Source organism: Phascolarctos cinereus, unplaced genomic scaffold, assembly GCF_003287225.1.
Source record: "Phascolarctos cinereus isolate Bilbo 61053 unplaced genomic scaffold, phaCin_HiC Scaffold_7;HRSCAF=346, whole genome shotgun sequence".
In the NCBI taxonomy this organism is placed as follows: domain Eukaryota; kingdom Metazoa; phylum Chordata; class Mammalia; order Diprotodontia; family Phascolarctidae; genus Phascolarctos; species Phascolarctos cinereus.
Window position 1 is genome coordinate 84,341,528 of NW_027556180.1, and position 27,383 is coordinate 84,368,910.

The following is a 27,383-nucleotide window of genomic DNA, read 5'->3' on the forward strand; positions in this document are numbered from 1 at the left end:
CAACACTTTCAGCTACCTTTGTTTTATATACTTTGAAAGGGTTTGGTTTTTTTCACATGTCTTCATAAAACTACTCTATAAGCCTTAAGATGACCTGTGAAAATTTTATTTTTGCTAGGAACAATGAAAGGAGCAAAAAGTTTATCTGGAACTTCCCTAGCTCCAGGGAGCCAGATAATGCAACTAATGAGCTGATCTAGAAAGAACTTTGGGTTTCAAATTAATCTAGAGCCCCCCAGCAAAACTCTGAGAGTTGATACCAAGCAAAGTATAATACATGGAGGTACAGCTCCTTTTTCCTCCTGAAAGAGAGAAATTATTCCTGAATCTTCAGGCATCTAAATCATATCTTGAAGATCCAAAAGGTGCCAGATGTTGATGTGGCATAGTATAAATACTGATGTAATTCATGTCATTGTTTGGTATAGTTTTCATGATCTTATAGGCAAAAGTTTAGTTAAATCTTCATTTAGTCAGTATGTACAGGTGGGGCTGATTTACAGTCCAAGGAGACTACCAATTTTTAAAAGTTTAAAACCATATAAGTTATCTTTTCTCAATTTATTTTCCAGATCAGTTGGTTTTCCAATGAGATTTTTCACATTTTCTTCTATTTTTCTTTTTTTTTTTACTTTGTTTTATTATTCCTTAAAGTCTCATGGAGTCATTAGTTTCCACTTGCCAAATTCTAAAGGAATTACTTCTTCAGTGAAGTTCTGGACTTCCTTTTCCATTTAGCCTATTGTGCTTTTTAAAAAGTTCTTTTCTTCAATGAATTTTTGTGCCTCTTTTTGCCATTAGGTCAATTCTGTTTTTTAAGATATTATTTACTTCAGTATTTTTTGTGCCTCTTTTAACAAACTGTTAATTCTCTTTTCATAATTTTCTTGCACCACTCTCATTTCTTTTCCCAATTTTTCCTCTACCACTTTTATCTCTTTCTTTAACTCGTCCAGGAATTCTTTCTGGCCTCAGGTTTATTTAGCATTTTTCTTTAAGGCTTTGCTCATAGCTTTTTCACAAGGCTGTCTTTTTCTAAGTTTATGCTTTGGTCTTCCCTGCTACTGTAGTAGCTTTTTATGGTCAAGTTCTTTTTGTTATTGTTCTTGTTTGCTCATTTTCCCAGCCTATTTCTTCACTATGAACTTTAGTTTAAAGCTAGGCTTTGTTCACCTTTGTGTGGGAAGGCACTATGCCAAGCTTCAGGCTTTTTTGTGCTGCTGTTTTCAGAACTAGTTCTGGGGGGTCTGCAAGTTTTCTGTGCTTCCAAGGTGGTGTGATTCTGAGACAGGTGTGGTCACTGCTCTCTTGGTCTGTGTTCTAGTCTTTATCCAGGAAATGCCTCTGCTCCCCTGTAGTCACAAGCAAAATGAAAAGGACCTATATGTACACAAAATATTTATAGCAGCACATTTTTATGGAGACAAAAAATGGAAATTGAGGAGATGTTCATCGATTAGAGAATGGCTGAACAAGTTGTGCCATATGATTGTGATAGAGTACTATTGTGCTAAAAGAAATGACAAGAGGGGTGGTTTCAGAAAAACATGGCAAGACCTATATGAACTGATGCAAAGTGAAGTGAGGAGAATCAGGAAATTATTGTACATAGTAACAGCAATGTTGTAATGATGATCAACTATGAAATACTTGTCTACTTTAACCAGTAGAATGATATAAGACAATTCCAAAGGACTCACAATGAAAAAAAATGCTATCCACCTCCAGAGAGAAAACTAATATACCCTGAGTGCAAACTGAAGTATAATTTTCTTGTTTTTTTTTTAATTTGTTTTGCAATGTGGCTAATATGGAAATGTGTTTTGCGTGGTTTCACATGTATAATTGTTGCATTGTTTACCTTCCCAACAGGAAAGGGGGAGAGAGAATCTGTAGCTCAAAATTTAAGAAGGAAAGAATGTTATAAATAATAAATATTTTAAAAAAATTTTTAATATAAAAAGATTATGTAAGAAGAGTCTTGATTTTAGCTTTTGTGATCACTTAAATGGCTCTTTCATAATATTTGTGACAAAAAAGTATCTTAGAATAAATGTGATGGCATGCTTAAAAAAAGAAAAAACTCTAGGCAAATGGTGACTTCTTTTTTTGTGATATAGTTGGATATTACTCTGTAACTTTTTAGAAAACCTTAAACAAGTTTGAGTACACTAGAATAAGAAATTATTTTGTCTGGGACAATGGCCTTATTAGTACAACTGAGTGCAGAGAAAGTGCAGAGGATCTGGCCTGTGACTACTCCAACACACTTTAGATAGATAGATAGATAGATAGATAGATAGATAGATAGATAGATAGATAGATAGATAGATAGATATAACTTCACTGAAGCTGCTTTACAAGGGTAGCAGAACTTCATGAATCAAAGTGAGGAAGGGGTTAAGCAAACCTAGAAATTAGCTACTCTAAGTAGCTCTCTAAGTCCCCTTTAGAGCACATTTTTCTATGTGCTGGAAATCAGTGTGTAACGGGGGCTTTGTAGCTTTCTGCAGACTCTAAATGAATATTCAGGAGTGGCTAGGGCTTAAGAAGTCTAGGACAGATAGGGAAGATCTTCTGCTTAGTATTAATGTCGGATCTTGAAGGAGAGAATTGGATTCGTTACTTTAGGTAAGCATAGACATTGAGAAAATGTATTTTTTGGTCTCCTAAGTTTAGTCTCTTGTGTCCATGTTTCCATGAACATATATATATGAATATATATATATATATATATATATAATATATATATATATATGAATATATATAGACAACAATAATAAGTTATAAAAGCTTGTGTTCCTCACCTCTTCTGAAATATGCTACAAGCTTGTGGCTAAATAACCTCTGATATTTAAAGGTTGTAATTCTTTTGGGAAGAATTGAAGATGGGGAGAGGGAAGGTTTGTAATCATCATTATCAACATCAACAACAAGCATTTATTAAGCACCTACAATGTGGCAGGAAAATACAATAAATGAAAGATTCCTTATTTACAAGAAGTTTACATTCTAATAAGGAAGACAACAAGGGTATGCATAAGTATTTGCAGACTATATGGAAAGAGAATAAATACAAAGTAGTTAAATAGAAGCTAGTTAGAGAAAGAAAATATAGCAATTGAGGGGACCAGGGAAGAAAGGTTTCATGTAGCGTGCTTGAGCTGTGCCTTAAAGGAAGAGAGAGATTCTACGAGGCAGAGATGAGGAGCAAGTATGTTCTAGGCACGAGGGAAGCCAGTGCAAAGGCATGAAGATAGGAGATAGAATGTCATGTGAACAGAGAAAAGGCTAGTTTGGGTCATTATAGGATCGAGTGAGTTAAATATCTGTCTGTCTATCTATCTATCTATTTACACACACACACATATATATAAACCCACATGCACATGTGCACATATATGTATGCATACATATATAATATGTAACATTAAGTAGAACATTGACAAGAATGTAAAGGAAATCTTTCAATTGCTACTGTGTTGTTTTGACAAAAATACCATATAAATATCCCTTCAAACAGAAATCTGTGTAAGAGGCCCTTGTGGTTTTCTGTTATTTGTTGTGGTAACTGAAAAGAACTTTCGTATCTCATATTTATTACATACTCTAAATCTCTATGATATGCTAATTATAGCTTTTTCTAAGCATTTCAACAACACCCACCCAAAACTGGGGCAAGGAACAAAGATTAGAAAACCACCAAAAGAAACAGGAACTCTTGTGTAATCAAGTTACCAACTTTTGTGTTTCTAGGGAAAAAATGAAATAAAGTAATAATGGGACATGCATTATTCTAGAGGCTACAAATACATCACTTGAAGAGCTAGTGGTGATTTAACCTAAGGTTTTATGAAATACTCCCCCACCTACCCAGAAAAAAAAAACCTAGTTAATACAAATCAGTCATATAAGCATGTGAGAGAATTTACTACAAATCACTCAGTTATTCTTTCTGTAATAGTAGCTGAAACTATTTGAATTACAGCATCTATAAAAATCTAATAAAATTTTTAAAGAGTCATGTCCCAGAGGTCAAGAAGCAACTACTGAAATTTCTTTATTTCCTATCTCTATTTTTAGAATGAAACATGCTGTGGGGCAAGATGGAGAAACAGAGAGAGAACCAAACACAGCAGCTTGTACTTAAAATTTGCCCACCTTAATTAATATATCCTTTAGTAAATTAAAAGTCCGAAAAGATAGGCAGGAGCATACTGTAAGTAGCTGTAAATGCCAAACAGAAGAGTATATTTTATCTCAGAAGCAAGGGGAACCACTGAAGCTTCTTTAGCAGGGGAATGATATGTTTAAACCTATGTTTCAGGAATTTTAATCTGGTAGTTTCATGAAGGACAGTCAACAAATCAAGTTAGCAAGCATTTGTTATGCACCAGGTAGGAACCGGGCATCAGGCATTATGCTAAGTGCTGGACACATTAGAGAAAAGAGAGCCCAGAAGCCAGACTCTTATAAACCAAGGGCAAGAGGCAATAAAAACCTAAACTGTGGTGGTGGCCCTATAAGTAGAGAGAAAGGGATGGATACCAGAGACGTGGAAAAATAATCAACAAAGCTTGGCAACTTGGATATGGCAGGTGAGGGAATGTGAAGAGGGGAAGATGACTCCAAGACTGCAACCCGGGAATACTGAAAAGATGATGAAGCCCTTGACAGAAGTAGAGAAATTAGGAGAAGAGAAGGATTTAGGGGGAAAGATAATGAGTTCCATTGAGTTTGAGATATCAATGGAACAGCCAGGTAAATATTGTAGTAGCACATTAGTGATATAGAACAGGACCTCTGGGGAGAGATATAGGTTGGATATGTAGATTTAGAAGTCATCTGCATGGAGATGACGATTAAAGTCATGGGAATGAAATGATCAAGATATAGAGTAGAGAGATAGAAGAACAAAGTCTTGGGGGGAGAGGCGGGTGTCTCAATACTTAGAGGGTAGGAAGTAGATCATGAACCTGTGAAGCAGTGGGAAGAGAACAAGGAGAGAGTAGTATCATGAAAACTCAGAGAGTATCTAGAATGAAGGGATGATCAATAGTGTCAAAAGCTAGAGAGGAACACAAAGTGTGTGAGGAGGAGTCATCTAATACTACTAAAATAGCATTTTCAATGTACAAGATAACTTTTAAAAAATATAAAGCTACATGACATGACTTAAAAGACATACAGCAAAATGGAATTGCAAGTACACTACATATCTATAAATGGTATATGTTTATATTATGGGCAAGCACAGAGCCAACATATTTTGTGAAATTATAGGTCTCAATGGATCATGAATCACTCCTCTGAGTAGAGAGAGGGATGGAACATTACACTTCCCTTCAGTTTAGTTATGACAGATTGAATATGTTGTGTTTGTCAGTGTTGGTTCACAGCAAACAATTGAGCAAATAGATAAAAGTTAGTTTTCAAAGTTTGAACCAAAACTGATCTTTTCATTTAATTTCCTTTTGATAGAAATCTTCTCTGTCCGAATATTTTCTCAGGTAATTAAAAAGAAGACCTGATCAATACTAACTCTGGGCTGAAATAAGTTAATTATGTAACTGAATATAATATTCTTAGCAATATATACATATATAATAATTTTATGATGACTTCGCCTTAACCAAGTACTGAGTGAGGTTTTCAGAGCTTTATTCAATTTAGTGTTTTACAGGTCAATAAAGAAAGCGTTATGGGATTAAGGCTCTGTTTTTTAAAAGCATATGACTGCTTGGCAACAAAGGGGTGGGGAAGAAGGAATGTTTTCTTTGCCCCTTTTCAGATGGGTTCTATATCCCTGAACAGGTAATAAAATGTATTGAAAAGCCATTGTAGTGGTAAATTTCTCCCTTGCCCATAAAGATTGAAGGAGAAACCCTAGGCCAGTAGTAATTTTGAGGGGCAATCTATTTAATCTCCTTCCTTTCAGACAAGGTCACCCTTAAATTTTAGAGGAATAAGAATTTTATTTCAAGGGATCTTAAGAGAAGAGTAGCATAATGACTTCTTCAGTAACTTATTTTAATGTTCAAAAACCTCCCCATGGGACATTTTTCTTCTATCTAGTCTACCCTAAATCTCATCTTGTTGTGTTAGTTCATCAACTGTTCTGCCCTCAGTAGGGTTGAAAAACAGCTGGTGACCACACTCTTTGTAATAATAAGCCTTCATCAACTTTCAGATCATTATTAAATTTTCTTTCAGCTTTTCTTCAGTAAACTAAATAATCTCAGCTCCTTCAAATCTTCATGATAGATCTTAATTCCCAATCTTTTAATTATCTTTGTGTAAATGAAAATTAAATGTGAAAATGCACAAAACAAGGGTGACAGCCTTTATATCTTGAGATCTTTGCACTGATATAGCCCTTTTCAGAAGGGAAAAAAAAAGAAGCCCATGATAATAGGCTTCCATTATGCAATACAGTATTATGTGTTTTATCCTAAGCTGGACCACACCTCAGTATTCCTGAGTATGTGGTAGGAATGTATTCGATCCACTAACTAACAACCAACAAATATTTATCAAGCAGCTTACAGTAGCAGACTATTATCTATTATCAGAGAAAGATGCCATAGTCTCTACTATCAAGAAGCGATGTATGAGGTGTTCAAGGAAAATTAGCATCTCTGATGTGAGGATTTGTCAAGCCCTTTCTAGGGCTTTCCACCTTTGGTCCACCTGCCACCCACCTGTGGCTCCAAGAAGCTGTGGCATGCATAGCAGCCAAACCATAGTAAAAACCATCTTGGCAGATGGGCTAAATCAGATTAGAGGTAACCAAAAGGCCTCAAATCTGTTGGTGAGGTAAGGATGTCTACCCCAAGCATATGAAGATTTCCCCCAGTGTAATAGATAGATGAGAAGAATTTGTTCCAATGGCCATGAAGGCAGGCTTGGTCAGACCTCAAAGACTCCAAAGTCATCTACTGCATCCCAGGCCATTGACAAGTCCCAGCCTTGACTTTTTTTCCGCTGGACTTTAATGACTGAAAGAGTGTGGCTGACAACTTTGTGCAACTCTGCCTCACTTAAATCTAATTCACATCCCTAGTCAAACAAGGCATCATCCCATGATTTCTTCTGCTAAAACAAAGGACAAGCAACTATCAAGAAACTGAGTTACACAAATGACACAACTAGAGAAAGATGAAAGAAGTATGTAATTTATAGAATGCTTGTTATAAGTAAGTTCAAGTACTATGGGAAGCTAGAGATTGGGGACATTGATGTGGGATGGAATAGTCAGAAATGGTTTCAAGAAGGATATAGGACTTGAGCCTTGAATGGGTAGTTTTTGAAAAAACTACCTCAGTACCTTTGGATGGTAGGGGCAAAAGGAAAAGGTCATACAGGCAGAGAAAACATTATAAATAAAAGCATAAAGGCGGGAAAAATATGATTTGGGTGTGGAACTGTAGCTCCAGTAGAATAGAGTGTTTGTGGGTGATGGAACATAAGATTGGATAGATGGCATGGAGTTAAATTACAGAGGACTTTGAAAGCCAATAAGAGGAGTTTAGACCTGCTGCCATAGACAATAACAGAATAGTCATGATGAAATTGGAGTTTAAAGAAAATTAGTTGAGTACTAGGCAGGATAAGTAAAACTTTCCTTTATATCATAGTTATTTGATATGTATTTGTTATTTTCCTATTCAATTTTGAGCAGACTCTATACCCTTTCTCTGGCACCCAGAGTAGAGCCTTGCATATATTAGGCACTTAATAAATGTTCATTGAATTGAATTGGAGCTAGGAGAGAATGAAGTCAAGGAGACCAACTAGAATGGTCTTAAAATAATTCAGGTATGACTTCAGTACTTGAACTATGGCAGTGACATTAGAGGGTAGGGAAAAGAGAGGGAACAGGAAGGTATAGAAAGAAAAATTAACAAGATTTGGTGACTTAGTAACCTTGAGTATTTCTGGGGATTGTTGAGTAATCTTAAATAATTTCCTCCACTACCCATTGCACTGAGAGATAAGATTAAAAGAGCTTCCACTTTACAAATAAACGTAATTCAAATATGTTCAGCTCTCCTGCAACCTTAATTTCCAGGATTTAAGTAATACACAAATGTTTATACAAAGAAGACTGATTAGAATTGCTTTGTTTTTGTGTTTTTCATGCAAATATATGAAATCTTACTTGTAAAAAAGGACCAAAAATCCCATTTTTATCATACAATCCACAAACATAGAGATTATCAATCCCAAAAACACTACATTAGGATACTTGAAGACAAATCACAGATCTTTGGGAGACAGTCAGCATACCTGTAAATTTGGTCAAGAAGGAAAACACTTTGACTAAGTACTCTGTTAGGAAAAAAAAAAAGTTGACTAGCCTTCCTGTAATCTATCTTGGCCTAGCCATGCTTCGAAGGACAAGATTAAACAAAGGTACTAATGGTCAGCTACAGGTGTGTAAATAATTTTTCTTATGTTTCCATGCTCAAATAATGGAAAGGACTTTACAGATATTCTTGAGTGAATTTTCATAATATCATCCATGAGACAGGAAAAGGAAATAAGCATAATTTCAAATTATTGATGGAAGCCTGTGCTTACGCTTTGAAGGGGAAAAAGTTATAGATATGTAGTTAATTCAACAATTGACTGTTTCTTGAATGAATGAGAGAAGCTGATTTTTAATTAAAATTAGAAGGCTTTGAAATCTGTTAAGTAGTAGGAACAAAAATATCATGTCTCTACAAAAGAGTTACAAATCTGAAATCAATGGATTTCAAACCCCACTACAACTCTGTACTTACATAAATATCCATTTTTATCTTCAGCCTTATCCTTCCATCTTGTTCCTTTCAAATGCCGATGTAACTTGTCCACACTGAAATCATCATCTTCTCAGAGCACTTCCTTATGTGAGTAGGTGAGTAGAGCATGTCTTATGCTTCTGCGTATCTTCCACATCCCCTAGCATAGTGTCTTGAGCATAGTAGGCACTTAAAGATTATGAATTAGACTACCCTATATGTCAATGGTACTCCTATTTGTACTGCTTTCCAAGTTAAATTTTAGAGTCATTTTTTATTTATCTCTTTTCTTCATGTCTTATGTTCAATCTAGATGTCCTATCTAGTCCTACCATCTATTCCCACACAAAATAAATCAAATGTGCTCCTCTCCTACTCACTTCATATAGCCCCAGTACAGATCCTCATTGACTTACACCTTTCCAGTCATTTCATATTCCTCTCTAAGTTTGCTATACTCTACTCAAATTGGACCACCTGCTGTCCCATGTATATATCTAATACTTTTTTGCCTCCATACCTTTGCTCATGCTATTCCCTGTTTCTAGAATCTCTTGTTCCCCTACCTCCTCTTTTTGAAATCTCTTTTAAGACCTAGTTCAAATGCCACTTTTTCCAGAAAGCCATTTCTACTCCTCCGGTTACAGATGATCTTCCCTTTTGACTTCAAACTGCACTTTGTACTTGCCATATGTACGTACTTAATATAGTAAATTCTCTACTATATTTATTGTATAGCTTGTTGATGGTCTGATTATAGTTTATAAATCCTTATTGTATTTTTGATATAATATTGAATGTGCATATATCATATTCCTCCTTCCATATTTTAAATTTCATGAGGGCAGAAAGTCTTAGTTATCATTATATATCTCCCCACTGCTTAGTCCAAGGTTTTGTACATAATAGCTATATAATAAAATGATTGTTGAGTGAATAGTTTATGTTCAAACACAGTCTCCATGTAGTGGGTAGCCAACAGTGCATTAAGAAGTCTAATGCTACCTTAGTGGCTAGCTACCATTCCTGTAACACTTAGAAGTAAAGCATTTTTTTTTAAAAAATACACAATGCATTATTGATATATATTTTGAAAGTATGGCTATCTGTTGACAGTCTCAAGGAGAATGAGTTGACTCCTCTCCTCTAACAACCACAACAACAACAGCAAAGTCCCAATGTCCCAAGAAATCGATTGGGAACAAATGGTTTTAGAATATGAATTGCTCAAATTTCTCTTCTGGGGTTGGTTTCCATGAACTTAGGCTAATAAGGTCTTTCCTGTCCACTTAGCTGTCAGAGCTGTCACCCTTAAGGGTATTCTCCTTGTCTTGCAGAACTAGGGAAGAATGCCAAAGTGAAAATTAAAATCTGGTATGGATTTCCCTAGAAGCAGAGTGTATTCTGGAACCAATCCTTTCTGTCAAGTTGAGTTTTCACTCATTCCTTAGCTCTCTTTAATCTGGCTTCTATTTCCCTCATTCCACCAAAACTGCCTTCTCAAAGGTCACCAGTAGCATCTTAATTGTCTTTCTCAGTCCTCATCCTCCTTGACACTTATGCGGTTAACACTGTTGATCCTCTTCTTCTTCATACTGTCTCCTCCTTTAGATTTCATTGCAAAGCTCTTTCCTGGCTGTTCTTCATGACAACCCCAGATTAAGTGGCTTATAATATTCTTCTGTCCCCTAAGTACAAGTGACCACTCAGATTTTGTCCTTAGTCCTATTTTCTCTATATTTTCTTCCTTGATGATTATTTCTTTGTAGTTGACCCATGAATCTAAGTATATAACGCTGATTTATCCTTGATTTCCTGTTGCCTGATTGGCATTTCCAGAGCCCCAATTTAAGGAGGGCACCCAGGCCTTCTTCATTTCCCATGAGGCTGCTCTCCTTTAGACTTCTCCACTCTTCTCCATTTTTTAGCTTCCCTTCCTCCCCTTCCCTTGACATCTTCCTCTTGTGGATTATCTTCCACCATTCGATGATAAACTCCTTGAGGGCAAGGACTGACTTTCTTTTTCCAAGTTTTCATATTTATATGCCTAGTGCTAACTTAAATATGTGTTGACTGTCAGTTTCTCAACAAGCATTTTATGCTTAGTGCATGCCAAGCACTGTGTGCTAAGCTGCTGGGGATACAAAGAAAAGCAAAAACACAGTCCTTGCCCTCAAGGGGCTCACTTCTAATGGGGGGGAGACAACAACAAAATCATCATTATCATTATCATCATCATCATCATTATCATCATGGCTAGAATTTATATCATACTTTAAGGTTTGCAAAACACTTCACAAAAATTATATCATTTTATCCTCACAACAACCCTGGAAAATAGGCACTATTATAATCCTTATTTTATAGATGAGTAAACTGAGGCACAGAAAGGTTAAGTGACTCACCTAGGATCACATAGCTATTTCTCTGAGGCTAGATTTGAACTCAGGAGGCTATTTTGCCTCCAGATCTAGAATTCAATCCACTATTTTATGGAAGATAATTTCAGAGGGGAGGGCGCTAGCAGCCAATAGAAACAGGAAAGGCCTCCTGCAGAATGTGCTATTTTGGCTGAGTCTTTAAAGGAGCCAAGGAAGTTAGGAGGAGGAGGTAAACAAGGGAGAACATGAAAGGTTTGGGGGAGAGCCAATGAAAAGGCACAGAGTTGGGAGATGAAGTATTACGTGTGAGGAATAACGAGAGGGATGGTGTAGCTGGATTGTCCAGTACAAACGTAAGATTATTGGAGTAAAGTATAAGACTGAGAAAGTAGTATGGGACCAGGCTGTGAAATGTTCGAAATGCCAAACAAAGGATTTGATATTTGATCCTATAGGCAAAAGAAAACCAATGGAGCTTATTTCCTACGGGCATGACACGGTCAGACCTGCACTTTGATAAAACTGCTTTGGGAGCCGAGTGAAGGACGGCTTGGAGTGGGGAGGAATCTCCAGAAGGCCTTTCTGACAGATGAAGGGATAATACCCTGCAACAGGGCGGCAGTTGTGTGAATAGAGGGAAGAGAACATGTAGTCGAGATGCTGTAAAGGTGAGAACAATAAATTTGTCAACCGATTGGACACGTGGGGCGAGTAAGAGTGAAGAGTCAAGGGTGACCCCTAGCTTGTGAGCCTGGGTGACCAGGAGAGTGATAGTGTGCCCCACAGTAACACGAAAGTTGAGCAGAGAGCGGGGGAGACAACGGCAATGAGTTCCATTTTGGATGAGCTGAGTTTGAGATGCCTATGGGACGTTCGATTTGAAATGTCCGAGAGGCGAACGGTAAGCTGGATCTGCGTATCAGGAGGGAGATTAGAGTTGGAAGCAAAATCCTCTTGTTTCTACTTCCTTGGGTGGGAATTCTTGCAAACATCCTCTGCTTTCCACTTAGATTGTCCTAGCCCATCATCTCTCTCTTAAGTTTATTATTATAGCTTCCCAACTGATTCCTCTGCCTCTGGTCTCTCTCCTCTCTAATGAATGTTTCATATCCCTGCCAATATAATTTTCCTAATGCACAGGTTTCACCACATCATTCCTTTGTTCAAAACCTTCTGTGACTTTCCAGTGCCTTTAGGATAAACTACAAATTCCTTAGGCTGGCTCTTAAGGACCTCTGCAATCAAGCTTCAATCTACCTTTTCAGATTTATTTCATGGTGTCGTGGAATCATAAACTCGAAACCCCCATCATAAACTCTAAGGTCCAAACAAACTAGAATACTAGTAATTTCCTGATCTTCTTCATTCTCTTGACTTACATGGAAGTCCTCCAGTCCTGCAGAACACCTCTTCCTGAGACCCACTCAAGGTCACATCCTCCATGAAGCTATCTCTGAACACCACTGTCCTTTGAAAGTACTTTCTTGATCTTCAAATCTCTTCCTAGATCTCTCCTTTGCTCTTATCGTATGCTTTCTATCACATTTATTTACGTGTATATGCCTGATTTCAATCCCATTTAATTTTAAGCTCCATAAATTTGGCTGTTGAGAATCTCCTCCCTCTAGGAGACCAGAGCCCGAATTGGAACTAGAAGGCCAGTGCCCAGATGCAGAAAATCTTGATCTCTTGGGAACTTTTGAATTTGCACGAAAAGTCCACCTTCTGAACTCTTTTCTCTGATCTGTGCTCAGAAAAGGAAGCAGAAGAGTAGAGGGAGGTGACCAAGTACCTGGAGATCCAGGAAGTCTCTCCATCAGGATCACCATATGTTTAGCCTGCAAGTTACCATTTTATGCACTTGTAGGGGGTGAGAAGATTAAAAAAAAAAACCTCCTCCATACCTTACTACAATCTGAAAGTCCAAAGGCAAGATAAAGTTTAAAAAAAGAAATAGAGCTGAGTTGTTTCATAGCTTGCTCCATAAACCACAGAAAAGATTGTTATTCCAAAAGGAGTTGATCTCAGATGACTCTCAGGCACTGATTATCTTGGAGGCAGTTCAATTGACTGTGGACTAATCATAGGCTTATAGGATCATAACAAGTAAGAGGAATGCCTTGTATTTTGAAGAGCATGTCAGAAAAGAGCTAGTGTGCCATGTCTGCTTTCATGAGAGACATCTTTCAAATAAAAGTCCATGCCCTGTAATACTACCAATTTGATTAGAAGATTCATCATATCGGTCAAGGCTTTCCCAACAGTACCTTTATATATCAATCATGGACATTTATAACTATATAGGGTTTAAGGTTTTAAAACCTCTGTATGTACATTATCTCATCTGATATATCTCATAACAACCCTAAAAAGAGGTGACACAGCATAGTGAGTAGAGGGCTGACATCAGAGTGGGGACTGACTGCATTCAAAACCTACTTTTGGCAGTGGGCAACTCTCAGCATCCCAGGCAACTCTCTAAGATTATGAGTTGTAGATCAGTTGCCCATTGACATTGGTGGAAGGAGTTTTCTCACCAGGAACTCCTTGACTTGGTAAAGTCATAGAACTGAACAAAAAAAACAAATAACCAGGTGTCTAAGGTGGATACTATAATACTTATTTTATAGATGAGGAAACCTGAGCCTCATAAAGATTAAGTAATTTTACCGTGATCATTTGGCTAATTCTTGTCAGAGGCAAGACTTATATCAAGGTGTCTTCTGACTACAGTTAAATCTAGCTCTCTTTCCACTATACAAAGTCACACAGATAGTAAGAGCTGGAATATGAATCAAGGTCCTCCTTATCAAAATCCTTTGCTCTTTCTGACATATTACACTGCCTCCCTCCTGTGCCCAAGTTCTTCATTCATTTGAGTTAGCTTAGGGGAGAGGGTAACCAGATGTCCTATTTTACTGACAACCCTATTTTCTTGGACTTTTGCACAATTAATAAAACTTTGCATTTACAGTACCTTTCTCAGAACAATCATTTTAGGCCAGTAGCACATGTTGACATCCCCATTCTACAGATGAGGAAACTTAGACTCAGAGAAATGAAGAGACTTGACTATGATTCCACAACTAACAACTATCAGAAGCTTCAAAACCAGGTCTCTCCTGATTCTAAGGTTAGCTTTCTTTCAGCTATCTGAAAAATCATGTTGGAGTAGTAATATACAAATCTTGTCACCCTATTCGAATAAATAATTACTGAGATTACTATCATCTTCTCAAGCTTGATTTATTTTTAAAATAAAGTTTTAAAGTCTCTTTTGAAAGGTCATTACTTGTTGGTCTCCTTCCTCAAATGAAAGAAAGAGTTTACAACATGGTATTGACTTTCTTATGAACTTATAGGAGCTACATTTTAGGTTAAAAATGACAGAATCATAGCAATGTGCCTAAGGAAACTGAAGCCCAAAGAAGTTAACTAATTGGGCCCCAGTCAGTGAAAGAATTAATCAGGAAACTCTGATTCTCAAATTCAGTGGAATTTCTACTGTATCAGCAAAGTATGTTAATGATTCTATTCTTTTTCCATAAGATTAAGGAACAATGTCTTTCTGTGAATTAATTCAGATATGATTTTTCCTTCAAATATTTGGATTGAAGTGATTAAAATGAGCTGACCAGATAACCTGCCTAATCTTTTTAGTGATTGTTTCTCTCTTTGCTTGTTGTTTGACCAACATGAGGGCTTAGAAGAGAGTGAGCTGGTTAATATAGAAACTGAAAAAGTCTATCAGAAACCCAATAGATTTGTCTTAAAGGGTTTGAGATCTGTTCCTGAAGGATAATGTCCATTGATGAGATCACCAATGTGTGGAAGCACCAAAATCTAAAAAGGGAAGGAAATTTTAACTAATGAAATGTTCTCCTTGTTCTGGAAAACACAACACCATTTAAGTTTGATAGAGGATAAGTTTCCTTAATTTATTTTACTTTCTTATCTAACAGGATGTATGATGACCAAGAATTGACATTTACGTATTTGCTATAGTCTCCCTGAACACTTCTGTCTTTTGTTAAATTATTATTAATAATAATAATCTTATAAAAGGGTGGATGTAGATCTATACAAAGGGCATCACTACCACTATGCTAAAAAAAATCCAAAAAAGCTAATTCATTCAACAAATAATTTAAGTGTCTACTAAGTGCAAGGCTGTGAGGGATACAAAGGTGAATAAAACACTTCTTCCTGTTTACAATTCAGTGAGAGTGATAAGACACGTACACAAATAACTATAAGAAAAGGTAGTACGCAAGAAGCGCTATAAGAAAGGTACAAAGTGCTATGGGAGTTACTCAATAGCAACATATTCGTATACAACAAGCTGCAAATTACATTTCAAGAATCTTAAAAATCTTACTCAATTTAGTATCTAGAAGTGCAATTATGTGTCTAAACTATAGCTGTCTTTTGAGTGAAATGTAGCTAAGAGCAATGTGATATGGTTCTGAATACAAGCATGGAATGTATTCTATAAAAGGCTGAAACAAATTGAAAATGCTCAAGAGTTTCAGGAAGGCAAAATGTAATTAACCAAACTACAATATGGCCCTAGGACAGAAAAATTAACACTAGTTCTTGGAGAAGGGGTAATCTGAAAGGATTTTAGAAACTCAGAAACATACAGTCAATTTTTATTCATCTATGGAAATTCATGACAAGGAATCCTGAAATTCCCCTCAGGCAGAAAGATATGGTATAGAAATGTTCATTCACTGCATTTAGGTCTTTATTTCCATTTCATCAGTAGTTTCAGTCCTCTCAGTCATATTTTTCACCAGTGCTGCTAGTAAATAGTAAAATAGAGTGAAAATTTTACTTTTTCTTTTCTCCTTTCCATCTTTAGATGATAATAACTAGTATAAAAATCAGAAACTAAGGACTTGGATCATTTGATATCAGGATAACCTGAATATTCAAGAATTTGCTAAGTAAAATAAATGGGCATTATTAGGTATATCTCCCAGCTGGAATTGACTAATTTTAATCAAGGAGTCCAGAAGTTATTTGAGAGTACATGATATTTTATGTAGATTTTATGTATTTGGGCAAAAGTTCAAAAACAGAATTGATTTCAAAAAAAAGGAGTAATTAAAGATAATGAAAATGCACAGCTTCTTGAAAACTCCACAAAATGCATTGCATTGAGCTAAAAAGGTAGGTGTTAGTCAAAGTGAGAATTCCTCAAAATGCTCACAAATGTCAATGACGATGATACCGGTTCAATTCAATCTGATAAAGATTTATTCAGATTAAAGGTATTAAACTCGATACTTTGTCTTAGTTTATTCCTACCGTCTTTGAATAAGTAGATAGCAGCTAATATGTATATAACATACATGCAATAATATTATGTCTATGTATATTTACGGTTTGTAAAAAGCTACAGAGAGAGAGAGAGAGAGAGAGAATCTCATTTGATCTTCACAACAGCCCTCACAGGTAAGCGATATTATTGTCCCCATTTTACAGATGAGGAAACCGAGGCTGAGAGAAATTAGGTGACTTGTCCAGGGCCACACTCTTGGAATTCAAACGCAGGTCCCTCTTTCTAGCCAACATAATCTGCTTCCATTCTTTAACCTCTAAGTTAACGATGTCCAGTTTATCACATCTACAGCTTGCTTGTACATAGTAGCTTACATGTTCTCTCCCCGGTTACACTGTGAGCATCTTGAAAGCAGCTCTACACTTTCTTCTCACCAGGTGTCAAAGGATTTTTTTTTAAAAGCTGTTTTTCTTTATGTTTTTATTTTGTATTCTTTCATTCACTCATTTATTCATTCATTATTTGTCTCTCGCCCTGTCTATCTAGATATCTTTTGCCTATCCAGAGCTTCGTACAGTGCCTGGCACATGGTAATCACTCAATAAAAGCTTCTTAACTTTGTTGCTGTTCGGTCAGTCCCTTCTCTCTGAGCTTCAGTTTCTTTAGCCTTTAAAAAGAGGCAGTTGTATTGTGTAGATCATGGTCTCTTAACGTTTTTTGGGGTTTTTTTTAATGGATTCAACTGGCAATCCGTTGAAGCTTAGGAGCCTCCTTCTCAAAATAATGTTCTTAAATACATTTTTAAAAATACATAAGCAAGCCAATTATACTGAATACAATTATCAGGCATTAAGAAAAAAGTTTACTGAATCCTGGGTTAAGAACCTCTGGACTAAATATTTGTTGTGCGTTCCAGGTCTTCTGCGTAAGATAATACTATAAACTTTGTATAAATCTTTAATTACCGGGGGGGGGGGGGGGGGGAGAATCTAGAGCCCACGCTGAAGCTAGTCTCCCAAAGCCGGGTCAGGCCCAGAAAGTGCAGCCACAACTGAGCGAGGGCAGGGGAGGAGTGGGCCAAGCCTGGGTTTCACTCGCTCATTCACTCATTCATTCTCTCCCGGCCGAGATTCCGAGGGACCCTCGGACCCCCGGGGAGGGGCAGGGAGGAGGAGGGCGGGCTGGCAGCCGGGCCGGGAGGTTGGTCAGAAGGCGCAGGGAGGGAGGGAGGCGCGGACTCGCCCCTAGCCTCCAGGAGACCCTAAAGCCCTGGGCGTGTAAGGGGCGGGGGGGAGGGGACACTGCGGCGTGATTGGTGCGGCGGCCTGCGCCGGAAGTGAGCGGCTGGCAGCGGGGAGCGGGGGTAGGGAGCGGCGGCGGCGGCGGCGTGAGTCAGTCAGGCGGGCAAGCAGGCGGGCGGGCAGTCTGTCAGACCGTCTGCCCGTCAGTCCATCCGGCGGCCGGTGAGTCCGTCGGTCCGTCCTCGAGTGCCCCGCCGCGATTTGCAGCCTCGGGCTTCCCCGCAGGGCGGGCGCCGCCGCCGCCCGGGAGGGGGCGTGTGTCTTGTGTGCGTGTGAGGGCTCTGCGGCCGCAGTCTGCTTTCTCCGCACTCCCCACCCAGCCGCCCGCCGGTCGGTCACGCAGCTCGCGGGGCAGGAGCAGCAGCGGCCACAGCGGCAGCAGGCAGGCAGCCCGGCCCCCGGCCCGGCCCGGCCGCCGCAGCGGTGAGTGAGCCGGGGGCGCCGCCTTCCCCTCCCCGGCGCGCGGCCCCAGGGGGTGGGGGCGGGGGGAGCGAGGCGTGGCGGGCATGGCCGGTCCTGCGGCCCCCTCCGCCGAGCCGCGTGGGGGTCGGCCGGCACTGTCGCGGGTGGGCGGGCGGAGGCCGCGGCTGAGAGAGACAATGAGCGAGCCGGGCGGTCCGGGGGCTGGCGCGTGCTGGGCACTGCCCCCCGACCTAGCCGTCCCGGCAAATGACCCCCCGCGTTCTGGGCCGGTGCGGCGGCTGGTGTCCTTCGTCGGCCCAGGAATCGCCCGGCGCTCGGGGCCGGCGCTCCTGCTTCTCCTGCTCGTCCTGAGCGTCGGATCCGGAAATCCAACCGGCAGCCGCTCGGGGCTGTTATTTTTTCGGGGCGGGGGGTGGGGGGGAATAAGGAGATAGCTTCCTTTTCGGAGGCGATTGGACTTCTTTGCAGTTTGATCCTCCAAGAGTGTCCCCGCAGGCTTTGCTGGATCCTTTCTGATCCCTGCCGAATTAATGTCTTCCAAGACATGTGGCATGAAATAGAATAAAAGCTTCTATTTAGAGGGAGCAGTGAGTGTAAAAGACTCCTGTCTTTTAAGTAGGTTGTCATGACTCCAGTAACAGGAGGAGTAGTTCTTGACCAAATATATTTTCCTTAATTGTTCCGAGTATGGATTGATTTTTTTTTCCGCCTGCATCGTTCCTCATGCGTATGGGAAGGGCTGCTTAGAACCAGAAGAGAATCACTGTGAAGCAAGGAGAAGGGAGAGATTGTATTGCGGAGAAAACAAGGACATGCCCATGGGGATATATGAAACTTTAAGAGTTTAGTATATCTGTGTTTTATATGTGTGTGTATGTATAGATATGTGTGTGTGAATGTTTTTCAGCTTTGTATTTATTCGTCAGTTTTGATTTAGTTTATCTTTTTTCATAGTCATCTGCATAGTTGGTAAGAATCAGGTCTTTATCTAAATTCAGTTAAAGTATTACAAATGAATTAAATGATCTTTTTGTTCCTGAATGTTTATCTTAAGAGTTATATAAGGCGGAATTAAGACGTAAGAAAAAGGGAAAATGTGATCATAGTATATACGTTGGTGAGGAATTGAGCTTATATTAAGTATTTGTAAAGCAATTTGATAATACTACGGTGTATTTGTATAGTTTTTTTGTGTATGTCTGATTTTTGTCCACCTAACATTTCTGTTAGGGATGGGTGCTATCTCCATTTTATAGACTAATTGAATACAGAGAAATTTAAGTGCCTTTTCCTAGAGTCAATGTTTAGATCCAGTGAATTGAAAGATCCAAGTCTTGATTAAGTTTGGGACTTTTTCATCAGCACGTTCTGGTTTCAGTTTTTAAGGCTTGTCTTTAAGGCATATCTGTTTAAATCACTAATTCCAGTTATCACTATATCCAGTAATCACATAGGATTTAAGTGCCAGGGTAAGGAGAAACATAGAAACCATTTAGCTCCTCATTTTACAGGAGGAAGAAGGTCCAAAAGAGTAACTTACCTTGGGTTACACAGGTAGTAAGTGTATTTTGAGTCTAGATCTTAACACCTTCAGATCCAGTGCGAAGTGTCCTTTTCCTTATAGCACACTGCCCCACTTGTACCCACAAGGTGGCACTCCCACCGAAGCCAGAATTGAAAGTTTTTTAGATTAAGACACTGAGTTAATTACTAATCCTTCAGAGAAATGAGAGCCAAAAACAAAGCAAACTGAAGAGGAGGACAACTTTGCTTCAGGGTGCTTTGCCTCCTGAGAAATACTTCATTTCCAACATTACTGAGGAGGTAGGAAGAGAAGTAGGCAGGAAGGCAAAATGGGGAAGCTGGATAGCTTTCTGGTGTACTGGAGTCAAGCTTTCATTGTGTGGTATTGTTTTTATTTCTTGTGTTCCAAATCCCCAAACTTCAGATCTAGTCATATTTAAACATAATCAAGCTTTTGTTAAACATCTACTATGTGCCAGGCATTGTGCTAGGCTCCTAAGTACAAAACTGCATTACAGAGCCAAATGTGACTTTTGAGTGATCTTTTCTGTTATTTGTGTTAGCTTGGATAATCAAGTTGGAGTATAATACAAAATAATCTGTAGATGTTACTTTGATGAATATTATTCCTTTGGTAGGAAGAAAAATTAATTTTCTAGACTCAAAAACTTCACAAGAGTCATGTAAGATAAGAAATTAGGCAAACAACACAATAAGTACAAGTAAAATGTACATTTTTGAACCAAACTTGTCTTGACTTTGTCATTGCGGTTTATCACTACTCACAAGCTATCATTTTATTTCCTTTCTAAATAAGTATTACTTTATGCCAAGTATTTTGGCTATCAAACTTCTTATACATTTTTAGAATACATTGCCTATGAGAAATGCTCTTCTCTTAGGTTGCAAGTCAGTCAACTAGCATATATTAAATACCTGCTGTAGGCCAGGCACTGTTCTAAGTGCTGGGTATATGATGAAAGGCAGGGTAAATGCCTGTGCTCAAGGAGTTCACAGCTTAATGGGGGAGACGATATGCAAAAAAAAAAAATTATGCACAAACAAGATATGTACAGGATAAATTGGGGGTAGTTTTAGAGGGAAGGCACTAAGATTCAGAAGGACTGGGAAAGACTTCTTGAAGAATGTGGGACTTTAGCTGAGACTTGAAGGAAACCAGGGGAAGGAGATGGATGTGAAGAGGGAGAGTGCTCCAGATATGAGGGAAGCCAGTGAAAACCTGAGTCAGGAAATGGAAAGTCCTGAGAGAGCAGTAAGGTTGTCACTGGATCACAGAGTACTTGGAAGGGAGTAAGATGTAAGAAGACTGGAAAGGTAAGAAGAAACCAGGTTATAAAGTGCTTTAAAAGCCAAAAAAGATCTTATATTTAATCTGGCAGGTGATGGGGGCCACTGGAGATCGTTAAGTAGTGGAGTATTATGGCCAAACATGCACTTTAGGAGGATTAATTTGACAACTGAGTGAAGGAGAAATTGGAATGAGGAGAGACTTAAGGTAGGAAAACCAACTAGCAGGCTATTGCAGTTGTTCTTCCTTTTTCATTCTCAAAGTGGAGCAGTGGCATCAGGAGGGCGATGTCTTGACTTTCAAGTAAATTGAATTTAAATGAGGCAGGGCTGTGCAAAGACATCAGCCTCACCAACCATAGCCACGGATGCAGTAGAAGGCCCTGGCCTTTTTAAGCCAAGGTCTTGCCCGAGTCTAGGTTTGTCTGAGGCAACACCCAGTCAGTAATTAAAGGCTAGGTAGGAATTGAGGCAAAAGATAGTATTGTTCCACTTTCCAAAAGAATCATACTGGGAGGAGAAGACCCTCAGTTTCTGGCCAGAACAGAAAGAATTGCTATTTACACCTCTCTGACCATCAAAACCCAAACAATGAGCACTAAGACTTCGGCTGGGACCTATCATTGGCCAATCAGTGAAAGCCAGAGTTATTTGTCCTTCATTCTTGAAAAGGACCATGTTATCAGGAAGGTAATACCATGACTTCCAAGTGAATTGGATTTAAGTGAGGGAGGGCTGTACAAAGTCGCTAACCTCCCTCTCTCCTCTGGAGCCATCTGGGTCTAGTGGAAAGAGAGAGATCAGGGTGATTGGAGATGGCCCCTGAGAGCCAGAGTGTTTTGGGTTTAAAAGTATAGTCAGGTAGTTCCATTTGAATCCCAGTGGGCTTTATCAAACTGTGGTTTACCAGAGCTATATTTCAAGAAATCGTAAATGAAAACTACATGAGAAAAAGAGGTGATTGTCCCAGTTTTTCAAAGTAGTCCAAGTGTGAAGTGATAAGAGCCTTTCTTTAACCTGGGGTTGCAGGAGAGACAAGGATTCATACACGAAAGATAGAAATGACTTGACTAGTGTTGAGATATGGGGAGGGAGTTAAAGCTTAGAGTCAAGGATGATAGGTTGTTAGCCTGGGGGACTGAGGATGTGATAGCCATGACAGTATAAGGAAAGTTAAGTTTGAGATGTCCAGTGGGCAACTGGAGATACAAGACTGGAAGTCAGAAGAGAGGTTAGTGCTGGCCAAATAGATCTGAGAGTCATCTGTATAGAGATGATAATTGAAACTATAGGAGCCAATGAGAACATCAAGTGAAATAGTATAGAAGGAGAAGAAAAGACCCAGGACAATCTTGGGGAATCTCACAGTTATTGGGTGTGACATGGATGAAGATCCAGAAAAAGAGACAGAATGAGTTGGTCAGACAGGTAGGAGAATCAACAGAGGGCAAGATCTCAAAAACCTAGAGAGAAGAGAATATAGCAGAAAATGGGGTGATAGACATTGTCAAAGGCTGCAAGAAGGATGAGGATTAAGATTTAGCAATTAAGCGTAACTTTGAAGAGAGCAGTTTCAGTTGAATTTTGTGGTCAGAAGCCAGGCTGCAGAAAGTTAAGAGAATGAGAAGAAAGGAAGGTAGAGGCACTAATTGTAGATAGCCTTCTTGAGGAATTTAGTCACAGAAAAGAATAGTGAAATAGGACAGTAGCTGTTAGATTGATGGAATGAGGGTTTTTTGAGGATGGGGAGACATGAGCACATTTATAGGCAGTACAGAAGCAGCCAATAGACAGGGAGCATTGAAAATTAGTGAGAGAGTAGGGATGAGTGAGGGGACAATCTTCTGGAGAAGATGGGTTGTTATGGGATCACTTGTGCATGGAGAGGGGTTTGTTTTGGCAAGAAGGGTAATATAAAGATTTTCATGAAAAATGAGAATGAAGAGGTAGTAGTAGAAGGTATCTGAATTATGTTAGATGAGGAAAAGGGGAGAAGTGTGAGCTCAGCAAATGACCTTAATTTTTTTAATGAAACATGAGGCAAGGTTTTCTGCTGAAAGGGGGGAGGAAGGGGATCTGTGGAAGGTTTGAGAAGGGATAAAAAGTTTTGGAAAAGCCACTGTGGTGAGTGTGATAGTGAATTGATTAGGAAGGTATAAAAGGATTGCCTTTCAGCAGTGAGGATCCAGTTAAGTTTATGTAATATAAACTTGTAGTGGACCCAAATAATGTCATGATTTTCATGGCAGCTGCATGATGCATCAGAGCACTGGACCCAGAGTCAGGAAGACGCGAGTTCAAATCCATTCTCAAACACTTACTAGCAGGGTGACAGTCATTAATTCATCTGCTTCAGTTTCCTCATTGTAAAATGGAGAGATAATACCTAACTCTCAGAATTGTGAGGTTTGAATGAGATATTTGTAAAGCACTTAGCATAGTGCCTGGAATGTAGTAGATGTTTAATAAATGTTTATTTCCTTCCTTCCTTTCTTCCCTTCCCATCCTCCCTTCTTTTCTCCCTCATTTCCTTCCTCCTGCCTTGTTTAGCAGCACAACAGCAGGATTGAAGGTAAGTGGTTGAAAGATGTTATTGAGCCTTTCACTTAAATTTTTTGGGCCTTAATAGCCACATCCATAAGATAAGATTGGATTAGAATAAAGAAAGGTTCCATGTTTCTGAGATCAACAATTTCCTATTCAGAAAATGTAGTGGCTATTTATGAATCAGTATTGCCCTTCCTAAGATATGTTTTCATCATTATCACTCTCCTGCCCAGAAGTCTTGAATGATTTCTGTAATCACCACCTAGAAAACAAAGTTTTTCTCTTGGAGAAAAGTTACCCAAATGTGTTCTGTAGCAATTTATAAGTCTTTTATAGAAATATAATTTTGTTATCAGTGAATCAGATTGTTTGAAGCAGTTGAAGAAAATCAACAGTAGGGGCAGCTAGGTGGTGCAGTGGATAGAGCACCAGCCCTGATGTCAGGAAGACCTGAGTTCAAAAGTGACCTCAGACCAAATACTTGACACTTACTAGCTGTGTGACTCTGGGAAAGTCACTTAACCCCAGTTGCCTAAAAAAAAAGAAAAAGAAAATCAACAATGGATAGGCATAAGAATTAAAGGGGATATGAAGAAAAGAGTATTTTAGGAAGCAGTATTAACCCATACAAGGCCATTCAAATTTCCAATTAAAAGATCACTGTTGGCCCTAGAAAGTTTCAGAGGAGTGATGGAAACCAGATTGCAAGGGATCAAGAAGAATGAATGATGAGAATATAGAACAGGAGTTCTTAACCTTTTTGTGTCATGGACATTAGTATGGTAAAGCTTGTGGGTCCCTTCTCAGAATAATGTTCTTAAATGTATTAAATAAAATATGTAAGATTACAATGGAAGCCAATTATGTTAAAATAGTTATCAACATTTTTTTAAAAGTCCATAGACCCTAGATTAAGAACTTCTGATAGTAGAGGGAATTTGTTGCAATCTATTATATGAGAACTTTGGCTGTGAAAGAAAGAAGGCAGTATTGTAGTGAAACAAAATAGTGGAATCAGGGAAAGGTCTCCCTATTACTTTCCTCAAACACACGAAGTAGGGTAAAACTTCAGCTACTTCTGTTGTAAAGTATATATGCATTCCTAACCATAGGGAAAATGAGATTAGGGGGACCACACTCAAAAACTTAGTCTGTGACACATTTTTTAAAATTGCAACCTAATAAAAACAGTTGCAGTTTTATACTTGTAAATGGTTAAGAAATACATAAATACTACAATAAATAGTGACAGCATCCACCCTCAGCTTCAAGCTGCTGCTCAGCCTGCACCCAATTCAGGGATGGGGGATGGAGGTGCTAGGCTAGCAAAATCTCAGACTAAGGGTGAGAGGGTAGCCTGGGCCAAATCTCCAAAACCAGTGAGGCCTATATATAGGTTGGAGGCTGGGGGGTAAAGGAGGGGGGAGGTGTGTGGACCAGACCTCTCTGTCCCACAGCTCCTACTCTACTAGAAGATGCACAGTAAATATGACATTTTACCTAGAAAAAACTAAGTTTACTTGTAGAAGTGGGGGCCAGAAGGGTTCCAGACTGTGAATTATTGTGAGGTGGCACAGCTTTCTGCATTCTTCTGCTATCACATGGTGGTGAGCATAAGCAAACCAAAATCATTCTCTAATAAATCAATCCAGATTGAAGAAATTTGTGTTTTCAAAATGAGCATTATAGCAGAACTAACTTTACATGCCAGTGAAGGTAGTAGAGAAAGGTATATTTAAGACATTGGAGAACATGTTCTGGGAGGAATAGTACCTGGAGAGCATTAGAACTCTAAATATAGAGGGGCAGGAATTGACCCCTCTATTGAGCTGCCAAAAATTGCAGCTTAAATTTTGAAACATTTTTGCCCTTAAAAAAACTAGATAATTTCATGAGAGTTGTCTTTAGAAGGACTTTATCAATGCTGTCTTCTAAGTAGGATGCATATGTATGTGTATCCTTGTATATATTGAGGTAGACTGGTAAAGAGAACTTGATTAGGTTAGTACCTCAGGTATTAACTTTAGATGTTCGTTTAAATTGAGGGGTGGGTGTGTGTGTGTGTGTTTTGTACTTACATGCATATGTGAATATAATTGGTATTATTGCTCCTGCAGTTATGTACAGAATTGTCTGGAAACCTAAACACAATTTTTTTTACTGGTATTTGTGTTATTCTCTTCCTTTATATTTGACTTATTTCACATGCTTTTAAAAAATCAGAGTAGAGAAGGAAGACACCAACCTCTTCTTCCTTATCAATTGCCTTTCCTCATGGCTCAGAGCTTATGTCATTAGCTTTTGTAAGTTTTAATATAGAGTAAATTAAAACCTTCCTCTGTATTGAGCACTGTGAATGATGGATGATGGAACTAATCATCTTTGTGCTTTTCTCTCCCAAACTGCCTTCTATTGCTTCTGAATCTGTTATGAACATGTTGTTCTTGATGACAACTAATTTCTAGACCTTGATCTTTAACAGTAAAAATAATAGAGATCAGGCTTTCAGATTGTACAGTGCAAACCAATATCCTTACGTGTATTTAATTTGAGTTAATTCAGAGAGAGAGAATGAGAGTATTATGTGGCTTGCGTGCATCATTCCACTCAGAGTGAATCCTCTGTGGAATGGGCATGAGATAAGAGGCACAGATCTTTTATTCTCTAAGTTGGTCTCAGGTCTGGAGTGCCTTTTACCTTCAGTGTGAACATCTTGCCACGCAGTCTAAGTCTAAAATATCTCATTAGCTTAGCAAAGTCTTATTCATTCTGCTGAGTCTGGTAGAGTTAGTGTGAGTGGCAGCTATAATTGGCCTTCCTAGTATTCCTTGTCAACTAGTAGGCTTCTGCTGTGTTCCTGGTCACTTTCTTTTGCCCTTTTTTGCCTTATGGTGATACAGAAAGAGGTTGGGAGTGGGGAGGGTAGACTTTGGACCTGTGATTTCATTGTTATAAGGTACTTCCTGGTGAGTAGGTACCTACTTTGCAGTTTATAATCTCAGACCATTGCCCACAGTAATGGGAGATTTGTGACTTGGCCGGGTTCGCACAGTATGGTATTTGTCAGAAGTGGGACTTGAAGCCAGGTCTTCCTAACTTGGAAGGCAGCTTCCTAGCTATTTCACCAAGCTCTCATTCTAGGCAAGAACACCACTTATAGGGTGGTATTATCACCCTCTAATATCATACTCATGTAGAGACCTTTCAAGAATGCTTTTTTTCTCTATCAGTTTTCCATCCAACTAATCTTCCTTTTGAGTAGAAGTCCTGGCTGTCTCTCTCTTGCGGTCCAACAGCTTACCTGTTTAAAGTAAGAAGTAAAATTTACATTCAGTAATTTCTATAGCAACCATTTCAGAGCCATCTGCTCTCTGATACAGGTTGTCTGCTTTTAAAGAGAACATAGCTCCTTTTCAGCTACACCTGGCTTAAAGTATTGAACCTTGTGGACAATATGCAAATTTCACATTATGATTTTTCTCCTGTTGATTTTAGAACCTCACACATAAGATGTCACTTCACTGTATTTGCCATCTGATTTCAAACCCCCGCTTGGACACTATCTGTGAGAAATAAACCTGAGAAAGTGATTCTACTTCTCTAACTTCTCAATTTTCTGGGAATAATAATATTTACACTACTTGCATCATAGGGTTGTAGTGAAATGCTTTGCAAACTTTATAGCCATATATAAATGTGAGTTGGATTTATTATCTTTAGGTCTCTGGATTGCCCACTACTGAAGAATTACTCCAATTCAACAAGCATTCATTAAGTGCCATTATATATGCAGGGCATTGTGTTAAGTACTAAGAATACAAAGACA

General features: G+C 38.8%; 1 protein-coding gene across 1 annotated transcript in view; it reads left to right on the top strand.

Moving 5' to 3' along the window:
* Window positions 1–17,834: 17,834 nt before the first annotated feature.
* The window catches only part of RAPH1 (Ras association (RalGDS/AF-6) and pleckstrin homology domains 1), a 106,024-nt gene continuing 96,475 nt past the window's right edge, over window positions 17,835–27,383 (top strand). Inside the window, 1 exon segment of the mRNA XM_020972854.2 lies at window positions 17,835–18,178. The gene's annotated coding sequence lies outside the window, so the exon portion shown is untranslated.